The sequence below is a fragment of the Aptenodytes patagonicus genome, chromosome 8, assembly GCF_965638725.1.
Source record: "Aptenodytes patagonicus chromosome 8, bAptPat1.pri.cur, whole genome shotgun sequence".
Lineage (NCBI taxonomy): Eukaryota > Metazoa > Chordata > Aves > Sphenisciformes > Spheniscidae > Aptenodytes > Aptenodytes patagonicus.
The window spans coordinates 2,162,410-2,175,199 of record NC_134956.1 but is presented as its reverse complement, the minus strand read 5'-3'; the positions used below and the strand labels follow the sequence as shown (position 1 = coordinate 2,175,199).

The 12,790-nt window shown below is 41.0% G+C and overlaps 1 protein-coding gene across 14 annotated transcripts in view; it reads right to left on the bottom strand.

The window, feature by feature from the left end:
* The window catches only part of IQSEC1 (IQ motif and Sec7 domain ArfGEF 1), a 363,771-nt gene that overhangs the window by 139,178 nt on the left and 211,803 nt on the right, over window positions 1-12,790 (bottom strand). Inside the window, exon 1 of one of the 14 annotated variants that reach the window (XM_076345938.1) lies at window positions 4,391-4,410. The exons of the other annotated variants lie outside the window; for them this stretch is intronic. The gene's annotated coding sequence lies outside the window, so the exon portion shown is untranslated. Of the gene's footprint in view, window positions 1-4,390; window positions 4,411-12,790 lie in introns of those variants that run through there. 14 annotated transcript variants of the gene reach the window in all.

Genomic DNA, 12,790 nt, shown 5'->3' with positions numbered 1-12,790 from the left:
TGAACTACAGAGCCAACTATCTCCAGCCTTGGCTCTTAGTCCTGTCTCTTCAGCCCATACTATCTCCCACACCTTTAAAGTCACGCTTCAGCTGTGTGAGCACTGTGTCCCCCTGCTCTCCCCCCCCATTGCTTGTTATACTCCCTTGCCCGATGCGAACACAAGCTTTTTTGTGGGGCCTTGTGGTGAACCCTACCACTGCAACCACCTGGATGGAAAACCACCCGTTTCTCCCACTCACTCTCCTGCATGGCTGTACAACGCCTGTGCTGGCACCATGCATGGACAGTCTGGAAGCAGGAGCAAGGAGCTGCAATAATATATGGGGGGCAATACCATCACTGAACATGGACTGTGGACTAACATATTCGTTGTATTATTCCTTTACATTGACCCCTGCTTAATGCATTATTATTTAGAGTAGTTCGAGCTTTCACGATGCAGTGTGGATGCTCAGAACATTTATGAATAAGCCCCTACACAAGATGCACCAAACTGCCTCTACGTGCTCCAAACTTCCACGACTGCCCCTCCCCTACACAGCTACAGTAGCTCGTGCTGCCCAAAATGCAATTAAAGCCCAACTGAGACCCTTTCACTTGTCCGGGTGTTATTTTTCCTTGATGAAAACGCAGCACTGTTCCGTCAGTCTTCAGAAAAAAACCCAAAGCAGACAACTAAAAATAAAGTATGACTGAACCGAGATGGAAAATGTTTGTAGCAGAAGGAAAATAAGTGAAGAAACTCCATGACAACTCATAGTGAGGACTAATTCTTACTGTTTTCCAGATGTGTAGAGCACTAACTATTGACTGTTTTCCTCCATTACTTGCAAATGGAACTTTAAGATGCAAGCCGAAAACTATGCGTTACACTATTATAAACCCTTTAATTTATTCTCTGTGGGCTGTGGATCTGCTGATTCAGATGGCTCCAGTCTGCTCCTCTAACCGCTAACCCCATTCCTTACAGGCTGGCTGGCATATAGCACATTACCGAGGGAATGAGTAATTCCGCGTGCAGCTGATCTGCTCCCTGTCTTTATAGAACACGTGTTCCTCTGTTTTAATACTGACATGACCCTATAAACACAACGGCTAATCTGAATATGTTGACAAACAATTTCCTAATTATATATTTGCCTATCCCCCATCTATGGTGGGTTACTAAAATGTAACTTTAACAGAAGTAAATGACTACTGATGCTTTAACCCCAGTTCTGCTTTCAGGCTCTGCCAACTCTCTGATTTTGGGAGAGTTTTCCACCTGCAAATACCATCACAAGTGGAGATTCACCAGCAGAGGAAAGCACTGTTATTTAGCGCAATATTCCCTCACAGTGAACTTCAGAGGAGTGGGAAGGGCACTGTTTGCCCTCCGCACACATACGGGGACAGCAGTGGGTTCAGTGAGAAGGGCAAGTGACTCAAGCAGAGGCTGCTGTGACAGCACAGCCAGCGATACTGCTCTGCCCCTCACTCAGGAATAGTGCTGGTGACAAACACCATTATTCCCCTTTTCAGAAATAGCAGAGACAACTTGCAGTGCTCTGGGCAAGAACACTTAACACCTCTTGTGCAGGTAGTGACTGCTGTCGCCAAGGAGAGTCAAAAATACCATGGTGTGGCATGAGTCACTGCTGGCCTTGGGGAAATTGGCCTGGCCAAGGGAAGAGGATGATGATCCTGTATCCCGTAAGGTGGAAAAGCAGTGCAAGTGGGACAGGAATGACAACTCTCTCTCTGGATGCCTGGGAACACCAGCTGCAGGTGGGCACCATCCCAGGGCTCGGGGATCACCCCACTGCTTGTTCTATGTTTTGGGGGTGTAGCCAGACCCTGCCTCTCCTAGCTTGCCTTGGGAGATAACCCAGTAATATCATAGGCTTCACCTGGGCTCAGAGAACTGAGCTCTTTGAAAGGGCAGAAGTTTCACGTTAAGTGCCGCAAGCTCAGCTTTAGTACATTAGTGAAGAAATCCCTTCATCTTTATAATTTTTGCAATTTTGCCCTAGGAGTGGGCCAACACCCCACAGAAGAAAAAAAAGACATCATTTAGTGCAGTATATTTCCACATTACACCGTCCTGCTCTCTCCTACGCTTATTCCAGCATTACCTAAAGCTCCCCTATGCAAAAAGCAAACCACTGCCTTTTCTTCTAGTACTACACGTGTATTTCACCTTGCTAGCAGACATGACCCTATGATTTTAAGGTCTAGTCATGTAAACTTAAACACATATACATGGATGTAGACCATCTCTCTGCCCTCAAGCCACACAGTCTAATTAAAACAGACAACAAAGACTTAGTCAAATATTTTTTTAAAGCTGTTGGAGTCCAATGGAAACAAGACCAACCCTAAACCCCAGTTAATAGTAATTTTCCTTTTGGAGTGGGACTGTTTTCTCAGTGAGACATAAAAGCCCTCATTCAGGCCTTGCGCATACATAAGGAGCTATAGTACAACTGGTCCAGTGTAGTCAATGCCATACACTGCTCTTCAGTGCGGCGGCACTAAGGGCATGGAGAAATGCTTTTACCAGGGCAGCTTACATGCAGAGGGGAATCACTCTACTGGTATAAAACACATTGAGGCTGACTGAAGTCTCCAGCAGGGGCTGCATGGGCTTCACAGTTTTCTAGAAATGGAAGGAGGCGGAGAAGGAGAAGGACTGGTGTAGCCTCATACTTTATGGATAAGAACACGAGCCAGAACGGTTACTGAAGCCTTCCAAAACACAGGGGGAGTTTCAGGATTTCTGAAGGATATCAGAAAAGCAAACTAAGGTGGTAGAGATCTTTTTCCACAAAGGAAAAATTCTTTTTTTATGCTCTCAAACTCATTGGTGTCGCTGCCAAAGGAAACAGCATCTGTTAAAACAACCAAAACCATTAATTGAAAATATTCATAGTGCTATAACAAAGAGGAAAGCTACTTTGCATTACGCTAGCTGTGAAAGCCAGCAAGCTGCTCTATAAATAAGCCCTGCTGTAAGCAATTAAGCTAATATTCAACCTACATATTCTGAACAGTAGTAAGGTCACTGATAAAAGAAAGAAGTGGCTGTTTACAGGTCAGCACAAATTGCATGTTAAACTTCAGAAAAAAAGCCACACCCAAGTGCTCCGAGGAACCTTTGAAACTTAGTCTTAGTAGGAATATACACCTTTGTAACTTAGGAGTTTTGCACTGGACTTTTCTCAGACATTTCCAGCAGTACTGAGGTCAAGATGAACATCTGTGCTGAAAAGACTGTTTCTCTGGATTTAAGCACTGATCCGGTTTGTTTCAGGCTTTCCCTCTGCTTCTGGTTCTAAACCCAGATCATAAATAAAATTACTTTTATCTTAATCAAATCCTCTCTCAGGGATTATTTCCAGTTTCTATTATATTGACTCACTGTCTGCTGGGAACCAAGGGACTGTTTAGCTTTATTTTGGTATCCTGATGATAAAAAGCTCTCCACAGTCTCATTCTGGTTTAAATGAAAGTTCATGCAGGAATTCAGGCTCTTGAAACTATTTCCTCAGCACAGAATAATTATGCCGTGTGAAATGCAGTAATTACTTAGATTATGTGATTTCTCAAGGGAAGCTTGCATGACAAAACGTACCATTCAAATCATATAACTGTGTAACATGAAGAAGCTATAGCATGAAAATGGCTAGCTATTTTTAAATATATAAAATTGCTGTGAGAACGCACAATCACCAAGCGTCTCACTTAATAGCTCCATTCCTGGAATAAACCCTACTGGAATACACAGCAACTGCTCTTGGCAGGGAGCACGCAGCGTGTCAAACACGAACCACTCAAAGAACGTGCCCAGCGATGCACAGCAGCCACAGCCTGTCATCTTATTTAAGTCGGCTGCGTTTTCACATAACGCACCCAGGTAAGATTGTAGCAATACACTAGCTTAAGGACATTTGAAACTTCGGAGTTTTATTCTGCATAAAAGCCACCTTCTTTTCTCCCCCCTTCCCCTTTGTCTGAAGCAAATGATGCTTGTGGTATGCTAAGAACACATGCTGTATCTCTGGATTTGGGAGATACAATAAATAGAAGATTATGATAGGCAAGTATTCATGAAAATAAGGTTTCTTTCATATTCCAACTTTTGCCTGCTTGTAAATCAGACAGAGGTATTTCCAAGAATCTAACATCATGAAAACTCCACTTTCCTTGAAGATTTTTGCAATAACCCTGTATTTTTCTTTTCACTGCTTCAGTATAAGGACAAGTAAGAATCTAGCCTAACAATAATCTCAGATTACTTAGAGTTAACTATGTAGGGTGGAAGAATACAAGTAGTAGGACAGACGATCTTTAACGCATGCAGTTTTCAGACTTACCACAAAATAAAGTTTTCTGTATTCTTACCATACCTGATTGTCCTCACAGAAATGCAGTATTTCCACATCAGATTCCACATTGCACTGCCATCTCCCTTCATGACCTTCTCTGAAGTGTTTGCAAAGTGAAAAAGATTCCAAGTAACTCAAGGAACAAGTAAGTTTAGCAGCACATGACAAAGTTAGTCCAAGGTTCATGCAGCAGCCAAGCACTGATTCACGATTTCCAAGTGATTCCTCCGACCTCCACTCAAATGAACTCAGAGAGAAGCCAGCTTTCTCATCTGAAGTCTCGGGTTACTTCTTTCTTCATGATTTACAAGACCCGTTGTTTACATTATTTGCAAGCCAGAAGAGATTATTAGAGGCTGTTCAGAAAGCTACATATAATATTGCTCCAAGTTGTCAAGTAAGAAAAACCTACCTATGCAGCACCTATGAAAAGTTATTCTAATTTATTTCACTTCAAAAAAACCAGTCCAGCAACACAGTCCTAGAAAATCACTTATGAGAACTGTAAATGCTTACCAAATACACACTAAATCAAATGGTTTAGGCTGAATAAACTCTCAACTGTTTGCAGAATTTCTTGTGTACTGTAATAAACTTTTTAGTGCCAAAAGAAGTAATGAGTCATTTTCCAAAGCCGTATTTGAACACATACGAAGTTACGACTTTCAATAGTGAATATCAGCTATGACACTTAGCCTATAAATTACATCAAAAATAAAATGGTAAGATCTGATTAAAAAAAAAAAAAACAAGCCAAACCCCAACTTATTCATTATGCATATGGAATTCTCTTACTGTGCTGAATAAGTTTAAACACACAGCATTTATTGCCAAAAGTTTGAATAGAATTTAAGCCTCAACACACACTCACATGGAATCAACCTTAGAGAAAAGTATTAGTATTGTTGTAATTATTGTTGATCTTTTTAACTGAAGGACAGGCCCTTTAAATTCTGCCCTGGTTTCTCCAAGACCACCCTGAAAGTTAGTGTTGTTGCTATGACAGATCAAAACTTCCTAAGCCTTCGCTCAGCTCACTAGACCACACTCTCTGCCTTACAGAGAGGTCAACAGCACGATTATCAGGGGCTCTTCTGGATCAAAGACATTAGATACATGTTTATATTATAAAACTTAATTAAGCAAGAAACTAAGTTCATGCTACTTCTTCATGGAACAGTACGCTTTTATGATTAAATGGCTGTTTTCTGTTGCACAACTCCATTTTGTGTAAGAGCATTTTATCTAGGATCTCGTGACCGTTACTACTATTCTGAAATATATTCTGTTTTGGGGGTTTTTCTGACAACTGTTCCTGGAGCAAGCTATTGATAGCTCATAAAAAAAGTCAGAACAAGTTCCACAGCATGTTGTACATTTTAAAACAATAGGCTTAATAAAGAAAAATTACATTAAAAACTGTATACATCTGTTCTTAACATAATCATTGAAATAAATTTCAATGATGGAAAAGCCATGTAAGTTCAGGCAGACCAGCTGAACCCTGTCCATTACCTTAACTTGCAAATTTGAGAGATGAGGTGCCTACGAGGTAGATTTTCTGATTTTTGTATAGAGTACACTTGAAATATTTCATTTAGCATAAATAAGCTCATTATGTACAGAGTATAAAACTAGGAGTTTATTTTCTGTGTAGTATAAAGGTATCAAACAGCATACTCAGTTGTGTCAACTGCATCTCTTTGAGCTTATACTTGAGGATTCAATGTAATTGATGTATTTAGATTATACAATCCTTGATTCACCTTCAGTTGCAATATTTTGATATTACCAGCATCTGCAGGAATAGTATTTTTATCTATCTCTAAAGATAGATTAAGGTGGATGAGATCTACAAGAGAACAGTATTTTAATCACCTTCTTCATCCATGTTTCTGAAATTTGTGCACAACCAGTGACCAAATGGATTAAAATAACACATGATAGCATCATAGGACAGAAGCGAGGTGCTGCGGGGTGGTTTGTGTGTGGATTGTTGTTTTTTGTTTTGTTTTTTAAATCATTGCTGCAGTATCTCCCACAGTAAGGAGACTATGAAAGAGTGCAGAGAGTATTTCAGCTCCTGTCCTGATGAGCTGAGTTTGTCCACTAATCCCCAATGAGACCTGGGAAAATCAAGGCAGCCCTCCACTAAGCAAGCATTAATTCTGCAGGGAATGGCAGGCCCAAATTTGGAATACAGAACTGACAGACAACCTGCAAAGACAAAATAATGTACATCCAGAAAATGCTGAATACTATGCAAATCGCATAATGAGTTGATATGACTCTAGTATTTCAGTTCTATGATTAAGTCTCGGATGTAAATAAATGCTATTTATTCTGATGTAAATATGGAGAACAGATTGCTGTGATATGCTCCTTGAAATGATATTGGAGAGGTATTCTTAAACCTAACAGCATCCTGTAAAGCTTCAGGAGGGTACGGAGAACAATGCTAGATTTGACCAAGCACGGGTGCTAATAGCATCAGCTAATAGCTGATGATTTCTGTACATACACAGATGGGAAGAACTGGTGATTAATCAAAACCTACGGCTAATTCTGTCTCTCATGATGGGCTGCCTTTTCTAAAAACAGCTCCTTTGTAATATGATTACCAAGGAGGTAACAGAACGGGTATCAAAGAGGAAACTGACTGATCAACTATTTCTTACAATTAAGAAAAATCTCATTCAGGAATAGAGGAACTTCTCCAGCAGCAATAAGACAGTAAGTCCCTTTTGTCTTAGCTGTTTACTTTCTCCTCCTTTGTTCACAGTGACATTATTATGCCTGAAACAAGGCACAGATTAGCATATCAAATTATTTCACTTTTTTGAAGCCTTGTTTGCTTTCACTGTATGACAAGTCAAGATGAGCCCCAGCACTGCAGGGGCCATTTGGCATCATGTCTATCTTTGACATGGATTTTCCATTTTGTACATCAATCATAATCTATTGTAATGATTCCAGTGACAATCTTCTCCCACACTCACACGTTTGGCCAAGAAATCCCAGCCAATGCAGAGACCGTGAGCTGGTAACAAGGGCTGTGTGGAGACAGTTGCTGCCTGGCTGGTTTATTATTCCTCTGTGGGTGTGGCAATGAAAACTTCAGTTATCTCTTCCCCTTGAAATAAAACAACAGATTCCATTTACAGGACATCATTGCATCCACCCAGTCACACTGCGCGTGGGACCACGCTCTGTATGAGGCAGAACTCCCCAAACAGCTGTACTTAGTTTGCTGATTTTTTTTTCTCCCATTATAGTCCCTGGAAATCTGTATTCGATATGCCCTGCTTGCAAGCATCTACAGCACAATTCTCATTCTCAGTAGCCGTGTCAGCACCACTGTGCCTGGACCCACAACAGTGTCCTGCTAATGGGTCACGTACTACAAGCTGTCTTCGTCCTGCCAACTTGCAACAGGAAGGTGCAAGGAGAAGTTCTGCCTCCCTCCAAAATTTCTTCCCACTTGAGTACACCGGCTTTTCCAAACCAGCATCATTATGTCTCCCTAGGGCACTAGGTGACTGTTTTATTTTCAGTGGATGTATTAATAGGCACAATCATGAAGTGCTGCCCCTGCATCAGAAGGTCACATTGTTCTCAGGTTTTCCCCCAGTTTATTTCCACATTTCTACAACGAGTGGACAGACCATGTCTCTTGGAGCTGCATTTCACTGTCTGTAAAACAGGGAAAGCGATTCTCAACTTTGAAAAACATCCTTTTTTTAGGAAGAAATCTTTAATTCAAACAGCGCAATCACTAATTCAAAGATGATGCTATGATACCGGCACACTCAGGCGGCTTATGAGAACTGAGCAAATAGTTGAGGCAACCAAAGACGCATCCACTCTGAGCTATCCCTGCCTTGCTGACAGGTTATTGCTGCCTATGGCCAAGTTAGCATAAAGGACTGTCTGCTGCTCAGCTGCTCTGATCTGCAGCCCGGAGCACTGGCTGAAACTGCTGAGGCAGGTGAGTTTGCACCAAGATGACCTGAAACAGCCGAGACAGACACACATTTTTTGTTTTGCTGACTGTACGCAGAAGCGGTAAGCTGTTGCAGGGGAGTAAAAAGAATTGGAAGAATCAATATCTCAAGAACGCTGGAACAAAGTTCACCAGAAGTTGTTTGTCAGAGCCCTCAACTTGGCCACTTCCAAGCACATACCACACATTTCAGTAACAATAACAGGATTCTCCCAATGTTTTTGATTGCTAAGAGAACCCAGAGCAACTACTAGGCCACTATGTGATGGAGAGTACTTAAGGATTCTTAAGGGGGGAAAAAAAAAAAAAAGAAAAATTGTTGGGGGGCAGGGTAGGGAGGTAATGGACAGAAAAGAACTGGAGGATTTTAATCTATTTTCAATTTTTTTCACTGGAAACAAAGCTGCTGCAGGCAAAGATATTACAGGGGACATAAATCATTCTAAGTATTTAAAAGTGCTAGAGCTAAGGTTCCTTTACAAGTTGTAGGTGGTGTATTACTTTTAAATGATATTAATAGAATGGCAGTGCTTAATTTGGCGTCTCACATTCTATTATTCTCCCCCTTCCTGAGATTCATTCATATTTTGCATGAAAGCCTGCACGATAAGCAGAGTGCTCTGCTGGTACAGCCAGGGAGAGGAGCTGAGAGTGTCAAGCCCCTGTCACGGAAGTTACTATGAAGTGGCCCAGAGAAACTGAGCACCCAGGACACCTTATCTGATTTGCTTTTTGATAAAGTCATGTGCTCCGGATGCATGCATCACTTTACACGACACGTCTGCAGCTAAGATAATCTTACTACTTTAACTGTGCATAGGCTCATCCTAAATTAGGTTAGTATAACATTCCTATGAAGAGGGAAACGAGTATACTGCAGCCTTCAAGAGTGAAGAAGGCAATTTGCTTATTTTCCTGAAGTTTCTACCAGGACAAAATGATCACAAAACAGAATTTAACAGCATTTCTATTATTATGTAGATTATATTTATAGGTCATTTGACAAAAGGAAAATGTGAATGTTAGAGCTAGCATGTTTTTGGTTGTGAGGACAGTTCCAGACCTATTTTTAACTTAGGTAGCATTCCTTTTATACAACAGCTATTACCAATTAAGGATTGAAAGGAGTCTTACAAATAGATGGGTTTTAAATTTTTAGATTGAAAAGCATTCTGGCTTTTTAGACAATTTAGGGTATCTTTAAACCTTCAACTTGCAACAAGTCAACATTTTTAGTAGATGGGAGAAGGGGTTTAAATTAAGTATTTTCACCACACGTTTTTTCCTTATTGTATTCCTTCACTGTATTTTCTTTCCTTCCCTTTTAAACTTCTGATTTTTCACAAACATTCCTGAGAGTATGCAAAACACAATGTTTCCTGGGAGTTTATAGCAGTGACATCCACACACCAGTCCTTCTGCAGAACAAAGTCAGCATGATTTTGGCATTTTGATAAAGGGCATCCCCTCTCATCCCCAACAAGCTGGCAAGTTTGTGTTGCTTCGAAGAGGCCCCTCCAGCACCCTTCCAGCTGCAGCTTCTGACAGACTCCTCGTATGTCTCCAGGCCTCCACCATGCTCCCAGACTCCCTTTTCGGTGACTTAATCTTGGAAGACTATCAAAGGAAACTCAGAAAGCTTCCAGTCCCCCTCTGCAGGGCACATAGCCAAACGCACAATTAAAATGTGACTGCTCTAGGGTCTGCCCATCAGTTGCATCTAAATACAGTAGAGACCAGATACGGAAAGAAAAGCCTGGCAAACAGCATGCTCTCTAGGGGCGCAGCTAAAGGGCAGGCACCACCAGCTACGCATCTGTGAGAGCCCCGGCACAGATACCACAGTTTTTCAAAATCCTAACATGAATCTTTGAAGCTTTGTTTGTGGAAGGTTAAAATCTGTACAAGTGTGAAGAACGGAGAACCTGAGGACTCACAGATGACTCACCTGGGTGAGAGGGAAGGGGGTGAAGAAAAGGAAGGTTTCAGAAAGCCTAGAGACTTGACTTACTGAAGACTGCAGAGGGGCAGAAAAAAGAAAGGCATACACACAAAGAACTGTCTCCAGTCAGAAACCCAGTTTATCAGTTACAGCAGTGGTAAGGGGAGAGACCTCACACAGCCCTATATATTTGTGCAGGGTTTTTGCTCAGCAATGCCCAAGTGCCGCAGCACACCTCGGTGGAATCAGGGGATGGAAAGTTAAGGGATCCTGTACGGTGTGTGTCCACCAGGTAGGAAGGAGGAGCACCCTGGAAAGTTAAGACAAACCAGAAGTATGAATTTAAGGCATATGAACAATGCATTTTGAACACTTGCACAAAGACTCTCTTTTAGATACAAAGTAGCATTAATTGCATTACAATGAAGGCTTCAACCAGATTAACAGGTATTTTGGGTATTTTAATATAAATTTCTCTGATTTCTTTTAAGGCATTTTGCTACTTCGTATATTTATTTGAGGGTTTCCCTCCTAATCATTTTTATGCTGAATGTGGGAACGCTGCAATCTGCACTGTTTGCAGGCTGTACCTTCAAGAGGATGGTGGATTTTGGGGGATAAGGAGAAGGAGAGAATTTTATGCTCTCAGCTGCTCTGCAGTCGCATAAACGTTGCCAACACAAACCTCCGGGGAGAGCGCTGTACTATAGGCATATGACTCAGCCCTGCTCTGGATGAAGTCACTGTCAAGTGAAAGCAAACTATTTGTTTCTAACAACATATATGGTGAACTCTAAACGCAAGTTCAAGACAAAGCTTCAGTAATTCTTCCCACCCACTTTGCTATTGTTTTGTTCAAGGTATTGCAAAGGAGCTCATAATTTCAATGACAGCAAGAAGAAAAGCAAACCGACACCACTGTCTATAAGTGCGCAAAAGAAGTTCCTTGCTCTCATGAACTAGAACGTAAGGATTTTTTTCCCCCTGCTCACTGTTACTGAGATTTGTAACTAGTATACAGCTATTGTTTCCAGGAATACAGGATTATAGTATTGTATATAACACACTACCTATAACTTCATTTTCCTTTATTAAATCTGTTTTTAAATAATGAATTTAACAACAGCATTCCCTTTAACTATGTAGTAACACATGACCATTGAGTTCTTCGCATCTTTTTTTATGCTGCAGTTTACTTAAAGGAAACAGCAGTACTGCTCTGTGTCTGTTAGCAAGCACGTCGTCTGGCACATCTGAACCCACCTCACATAATCCTAGAAGCAGAGTCCATGCTGTTAACACCAGGAATGAGGAACAAAGACTATCAAAGCGCATTCTTTTTAACAAAGAGTTAACCTAGAGGACAATCCTGACATCGATCATTTAAAGCACATGTGCTGTCTTTGAAACTGCATCTAAATTAAGGCTGGCAATTCCTTTAATGGCTTCAAATGCTACAAATTTCTCTTGGATAACAGAGTGGGAAAGAGGATGAGCACAGAGCTGCAGGTGCCCTGCAGAGTGCAATATTAGAGTGGCTTTAAGTAGCTTCCGACACTCAGTTACTTTGTGATATTCTAGTATGGCAGCAATAAGCTGCTCCTACCAAGCAAATTCGTGAAAGCATTTTCATTTCTAATCATCACTGAAACATCCTAATGAGACTGAATCATATACCAAAATATAGAGCTACTCTTGCCCCGAGATGGGCTTAAGCACATGATTCAATCTATCCTGAATCACAATGTTGGAATTGCTAGTGCCAACTGAAGACTAGCAGAAACAATTTCAACTAATTCCTGCTTCAAAAAACACCAGTCCTCTCTCACTTACCTTATTCCATGGAGGTGGCTGGAATCAGATGCTTGTTAGAAACGGCCCTAATTGTTCTGTAAGAGACTCATGCCTCCTTTAGAGAGACCAAACTGATGAAATAAAAATGAAAAGTGAGAAGAAATAATTTAAAAACTGTTTTGTTTGTCAAGCAACTGGATTCTAGTAAAGTAGCCTTCACAAACTTGGCACTTCCTTTATGTTTTTTAAAACACTTATCTTAGCAAGAAGAAAGAAGACATTCTGGGAGGGAAAATCCCCCCCATACTGCAGATTATAGTCGCCTTCACTGCCAGTCACAAATTTTCTCACCTTACACTTTATCTTTAATGCAATGCTAATGGTAACAATTTCTCGCTTGGGCTATTACACACCAGCTGGCAGAAGCACAGCACGATGCACCCACTGGCTAAAGAAAATCTTCACTTTCACATGCTAAACCTGAAGTCACATGATTTTATAATAATCCATTGAGTAAAGCATGAGACATTCATCCTCAAAATCCCACAGAAGCCCTACAGTGATTTGCTCATCTTACACTTTAATCTGTTATAGAAATACATCTCTACACTTCTAGTATTTGTATTCAAAGCATACCGAAAACCGTGTTAGTTTATATCGACATCATTGGAAGCACCAGCAT